This window comes from Haliotis cracherodii, unplaced genomic scaffold, assembly GCF_022045235.1.
Source record: "Haliotis cracherodii isolate W230 unplaced genomic scaffold, xgHalCrac1.p SCAF_12, whole genome shotgun sequence".
Classification (NCBI taxonomy): Eukaryota; Metazoa; Mollusca; class Gastropoda; order Lepetellida; family Haliotidae; genus Haliotis; species Haliotis cracherodii.
In genome coordinates this window covers 30,431,403-30,437,980 of record NW_027266267.1, presented here as the reverse complement: position 1 = coordinate 30,437,980, position 6,578 = coordinate 30,431,403, and the positions used below count along the sequence as shown (strand labels likewise).

Genomic DNA, 6,578 nt, shown 5'->3' with positions numbered 1-6,578 from the left:
AACTTCGATCCCTGCCCAAAGGAAGAGTTAGACTTTGTGACTTTGACCTTTGACATAACAGATCAATGTGTCGATCATCAGACGTTTTCAGAGCAAAGGAAACGTGTTATTTATCTTGAGATGCCCAAGCAATGCATGGTTTCATAAGATAAGTGTGGCTATTAAACTGAGGCAAAATCATGAAACATCCCCATTTACACAGCTGGCAAATGAAACATAAGCAACAATCAAATTATCAATTTCTTTTATTCATATGCCTATAGTATATCGCACATTGAACAGTGTTCACATGATGGTTCCTGATGCAGTATGCAATTTCATCCTATTCTTCAATACTCACAACAGAGTGTGATAACTGTTCGCTTGACAGTACCTATGGATTATGTTCACCAGTTCAGAGAACTTACTTTCCCTCAATCCTCCTTTTCTTTCTATATTGCCATGGATGAACAGGAACCAGGATGAGGGGATACCAGTTAGACTCTATCTCTGCTGCATTGTGTTAGTAGAATTGTGAACTTTCCATTTGGTGTTTGGATCCACATTTAAAGACAATAAGTCGCATTTAGCATTCCTTTCAAGTGTTTACAAGAATTTCCTGGAAGAATTCCACTCCAGCTTGGCATTGGTTGGTCTTCTCACATTAGCCAGACCAGCCTTTGTGTGTCCTAGTACCATTTGGCATACAACTTTTCGGTCGGCCTCCATTGAAATAACAGGACCCTCATCATCGCTGTCTCCAAATCACCTCTGATATCTGAAGGGGTGCAGCCTCTGTTTAGGACTCCCTCATCTGGTCCTTCCAGACTGTCAACCTGGAGTACTCATCCAGGGATCTCAAGCAGGACTTCAGTTTCTGCAGCATTATGTAAAAAGATTTTAGCAATCAAAAAGAATTGTTGCCACATGTACTTACAGATAGAAGGCAGCAAAATCACTTAAGCTGTCATATGTGAGTCTTGTTATATGCTAAACATTTAAGATAATCACATCTAAAATCTCAACCAGACAAACCAGTGACTAGTGTTATGAACTCGGTCCAGAAAAACCGATGATAACTATTATGGACAATATCCCACATCACTGTGGTATGATTACATGCGATCAATGAGCCTACTCAATCACTACCTTATCTATTAATTAGGCTTGGAATGCTGGGAATCTTTTTAAGAGATGTCATTTAGTGATTGTTTCAACTCATCAACATGGAAAAATATATATTTACAATCCTTGTCATATAGTCAAACTATTGCTGGATGCAGTGTTAAATAAATGAGTTGGCTTTAACACTGCTTTGAACAGTATTCCAGATATATCACTGCATGTTAGTTTGATGTGGGAAGAAAGTCCTAAGTGATGCAGATCTTTGATGAATCCCACGAGCATGTGTATAATGCTGACAAACCTAGCAACATAATCGGGAAGAACCAGGATTTGAACCCATGACTATAGGTTTCTGCTAAGCCAAAGAGATGCAACTCTGCACAGAAGATTGTAGTGCCTTAGATAATAGGACATCCGTGCCCACAGCGATAAGGAACAAACTGAAGACATATTTGCAATATAACCATATGAACCAAACAGAATAATTTCAAAATATTTACCACTCACTGTTGCTCTTCTATGGTCTTTCTTTGCATTGATGCTGCACGTATGACTGTCTCTTTTATTCATCCGGATATTCTACAAACATAAGTAGCATTCACATCACAGAAATGTCCAAACTGTACATGTTGTACATTTGATTCAAATGAAAAGACCCCGGTTGTGATTCCGACATAGAACTACCCTAATCATAATAATTCATGTCAAACATTCAGAGATGACATTTATCCCCATATTTAACAAATGTCAAAACAATATTTTGACAACAAAGTCAGGGTCATTCAACACATACATTACATAGGAAATAACTTGTTCGACAATGCAGAGAGATCCTCACCGAGGTGAATATCATTCCATGAATTATTGCCACATTTTCTTGAAATGCAGATTAATGCAATGCAGTATTTACTTTTATTTCTAGGCTATTTGTTTGGCTTTTCCATGGCACTGTTTTGACAGAGATCTAACCTTGATATGACACTTTGTTCAGAAATGATATCATATAAATAAGAGAATACTTTATTATTCCCGAGAAAATTTGGGTTACATTGTAAAAGCACAGAGAAACAAGTATAAGATTCATGATTTAAGTTAAATACACTCGACCCGTGAAGATTCCGGGGTAGAATAGGTCTTCAGCAACCCATGCTTGCCGTAAAAGGCCATTATGCTTGTCGTAAAAGGCGACTAACGGGATCGGGTGGTCAGGTTCTCTGACTTGGTTGATGCATGTCATTGATCTCAATTCCGTGACTCGATGCTCATGATATCAATCACTGGGTTGTCTGGTCCAGACTCGATTATTTACAGACCGCCGTCATATAGCTGAGTGCGGCGTTAAACAACAAACCAACCTAAATACACTCATACATACACACACAAACATAACATCCAAACACCAGGGTTAGAAATTTGCACTAGTCATTTTGACATTTTAAAGGTTTTGCTATATGCTATCATTTTAGGACTAGTGGACTGAAAGTGTTAGTTTCTACCGCTGCAAACACTAATCAACTGATGAATTGAGTGGTCAGACTAGGTTGTCATCATACTCTGAGGGCATGGATCTTTGCTGATAATAACAATCACTAGATTGCCTGGTCCATGTTCAATTATTTACCGGCTGCCATCACAGAGCTGGACTATTGTGAGTGTGATGTTTCACATTACATTGAAATATACCATGATGAATACATGTAGTTTGTATTTATCACAAACAAAAATACTCACTCAATACTTGGTATCCTCCCTGAGGATGTCTGTGAACCTCCCCACAAACCCTGAACATGCTGAAACAGAAAACAACTAACTTGTCTTTATCCTTTCAATGCTTCAGTGTGAATTTGTTAAAGATTGACAAGCTGTCATTATTCATTGTAATCCATATCTCACTTTCAGGTGGTTCAGGTGGCAACACATGATTGGAATTGAATGCCACGTTTTGTTCGACAGGCACTTTGCCAGATTTATACCCTTGGTAACTAACCCTCATCATCAAATCCCGGCGTTATGTTGAGAATAAGGACACGACCCTTAAAAGTCCTGCACCTGTAGCTCTTATGCAAGCCCAAATAGAAATACCATGTTACAACAAACACTTGATCATAATAATAACAAAGGGTTTCCGAAAACAACAAAACTAAAAGGCCCTTGACGTTTGTAGCGACCAGAACTGGGATACGACCAGAACTGGGATAAACACCGTAGAGAATTATATCTCTGGCATGCAACTATGTGTTTGATTGACAAACATTTAATAAGAGCAAAATCATCTGCACTTCTTGTGTTTTGTATTTTTACTCCGTTCTGCAAAGTGCGCCAATGGCAATGCTACTGACTCGATGTCCGACATTTGCAGCTAAATTTAGCAGTGTATAAAAGTGGTAATGCGGAACTAAAGCGGAATACAATTTCTTCTTATTATGCATATCGCTCATGACAAAATGCAATTCCTATAAAAATGGTCGTGTTGCTTATTATCTGTAATTATTGCCCATTGCCATGTTTAATTTCTAACCATGATATCACTCCCAAATGTATTATTTAATTGTCTATCATATCATAACCTTTGTGAGGTGGTGACATGTTTAATAACAGAGTAAATTTTCTGTTAAATAGCTATCTTGGCAACTTCTGAACACAGTGTTTCCTACAAAATAGCAAATGCCAAATGAAAATAAAATTATTCTCTAATTTATGTATTTTAAAGTTGTTATGCCACTCATTGGTGGGGATACAAGCGTAATAATTCAAGTTCCTAGGATGTTTGTGTTATGCAATTTTGCAAGAGTTATGAGAGTTGGACATATTTCTTCTCATACACAGTAAAACAGCAGGTAAATGTCTAGGACATTGTACAATAGGCCATGATGTTCACAAAATATATGTGGGAGGGTATGTACATCAATATAATAATATTAATTATTTTGAATATAACTGTGTCATTAAACATCAAACAATGAATACTCAACCTGTCAGAATTGAAAGGGGTACAGTTAAATTTGTACTGTTCAAGGGATTTCTAAGCAACAACACCTCACAGCCCTCTGGCAACTGATGTGTGTATTTTTGTTTGTATTCTCAAGTCCAAAGTAATTTTTTGTAAATATTACTATCATTATCATGTTAGATTTTAGTGGTAACAATTATTAAAAATCACTCCATTTGATTATTGTGTACATGATGATAAAAGCAACTATTTTCTTATATTAATGGAGGAGGTACATGTAACTGCTTCCAGGCATAGCAGATGCAGGATGTGAGAAAGTTTGTGCTTCATCTTATCAAAGGAACATTAAAAAATAAAAGAAACTAATTACATATAGAAATATTAGAGTAGAAATTGTTGAAAAAGATTTCTCTTGTTAAAAAAAGATTTCTTGTTGCTTTGATTCAACCACCACCCTATTCTTTTTCTCATTGTTTTAAAGGAAAAAATACATATGTAATACCCGGTATGACAAAATCTCCTTCCTGGTCAGTATTAAAATAACTGGGAAACTCATTGAACCATTCCTGGTAGCTTATTGACATAAAAACGTTGAAGCTTTCATAACCGTTTTGCCAGCAAAATGTCCTCATATTTCTGGGGAGACCATATGGAATCTAAATCATATTATTTAATAGGATTGAAATATTTAGTAACGTTTCAAAATTACCAACTTAAGACAGATAACATATATTTGATAAACCAATTACTAATAGAGAACTGAACTTGTTATCTCATGCTCTGTCATCATTGACATTAAAATTTGCAAGACAAAGCAACAGTAAGAGTTATCCTCCCTGTACAACTTGATCAAAATGGTCGTCTGGTCCTTGCTGTTGAAGGCCAAGTGGCTGAAGTTTCTAAGATAATATTTCTTTGAAAGACGAGAATGTGTAGGTAAGTCATTATACCTTTACTTTTTACCTTTTTTCTGTGGTTTCTATCAAGGCAGGTACAGACCTAGCACAATGTCATGCATTGTGCAGTCAGTCCCTCCAGCTATGAAGGGGACGAAGCTTTTTTTAAAACTATGTAGTTTCATATGCACAGCTTATTGTCAAAGTACATGTTTCTCAAAGGTTGTAAATGTGAATGACAATGTTCAGAAAACAAAACTCTCAAGATTCCTTTCATTCTTGAAAGCATAACATTTATGCCACTTCTGGTTGAGGGGATGTGAGTAATAATATAGTCAACAATCTCTTAACATTAGCAATATTGACCCATAGCATTCAGATTCTCCTCACAAGTTTGAAATGTTATTTACTATCATCAGCCAAGAAGAAATCTTAAGATTTCATTAATAGTAGATTTTAAAGGTGTTATCCCATTTCTGGTCAAGGTTATATGAATAATAATAATATAGTAAAAAAATCTCTTAAAATTAGAAATCTTGACTCAAAGTGTTGAGGCTTTGCTCACATGTTTGAAATGTTATTTACTGTCATCAGCCAAGAAGAAATCTTAAGATTTCATTAATTGTAGATTTTAAAGGTGTTATCCCATTTCTGGTCGGGGTGATATGAATGATAATATAGTAAAAAAAATATTTTTCAGATTAGAAATCTTGACTCATAGTGTTGAGGCTTTGCTCACAGGTTTGAAATGTTATTTACTGTCATCAGCCAAGAAGAAATCTTAAGATTTCATTAATAGTAGATTTTAAAGGTGTTATCCCATTTCTGGTCAAGGTTATATGAATAATAATATACCGGTAGTAAAAAAAATCTTTTAAAATTAGAAATCTTGACTCAAAGTGTTGAGGCTTTGCTCACATGTTTGAAATGTTATTTACTATCATCAACCGAGAAGAAATCTTAAGATTCCATTAATTGTAGATTTTAAAGGCATTATCTCATTTCTGGTCAAGGTGATAGGAGTATTAATATAGTAAAAAATCTCTTAAAATTAGAAATATTGTCCTATTACATTTAGATTCAGTCTACAAGTGTGAAATATTATTTACTATCATCAACCGAGAAGAAATCTTAAGATTCCATTAATTGTAGATTTTAAAGGCATTATCCCACTTCTTGTCAAGGTGATATGAGTCATAATATAGTCAAAACTCTCTTAAAATTAGAAATACTGACCCATTACATTTACACCTTTGTTCATAGGTTTGAAAGGTTATTTACTATCATCAACCGACAAGAAATCATAAGATTCCATTAATTGTAGATTTTAAAGGCATTATCCCACTTCTGGTCAAGGTGATATGAGTCATAATATAGTCTTAAAATTAAATCTCTTAAAATTAGAAATACTGACCCATTACATTTAGACCTCTGTTTATAGGTTTGAAATGTTATTTACTATCATCAACCGACAAGAAATTAGAAATCTTGACTCAAAGTATTCAGGCTTTGCTCACAGGCTAGAAATGTTATTTACTATCATCAGCCAAGAAGAAATATTAAGATTCCATTATTTGTCGAGTTTATAGACTTTATCCCATTTCTGGCTGAGGGGAGATGAGTAATGA

General features: G+C 35.1%; 1 long non-coding RNA gene across 1 annotated transcript; it reads right to left on the bottom strand.

Annotated features, from left to right (window-relative positions):
- Positions 1 to 265: 265 nt before the first annotated feature.
- LOC139457773 (uncharacterized) lies at positions 266 to 3,420 on the bottom strand. The gene is made up of 3 exons (XR_011652635.1): positions 2,836 to 3,420; positions 1,612 to 1,683; positions 266 to 856 (listed from the first exon to the last, which is right to left on the bottom strand). It is a non-coding gene; the product is annotated as an uncharacterized lncRNA (long non-coding RNA).
- Positions 3,421 to 6,578: the final 3,158 nt, after the last annotated feature.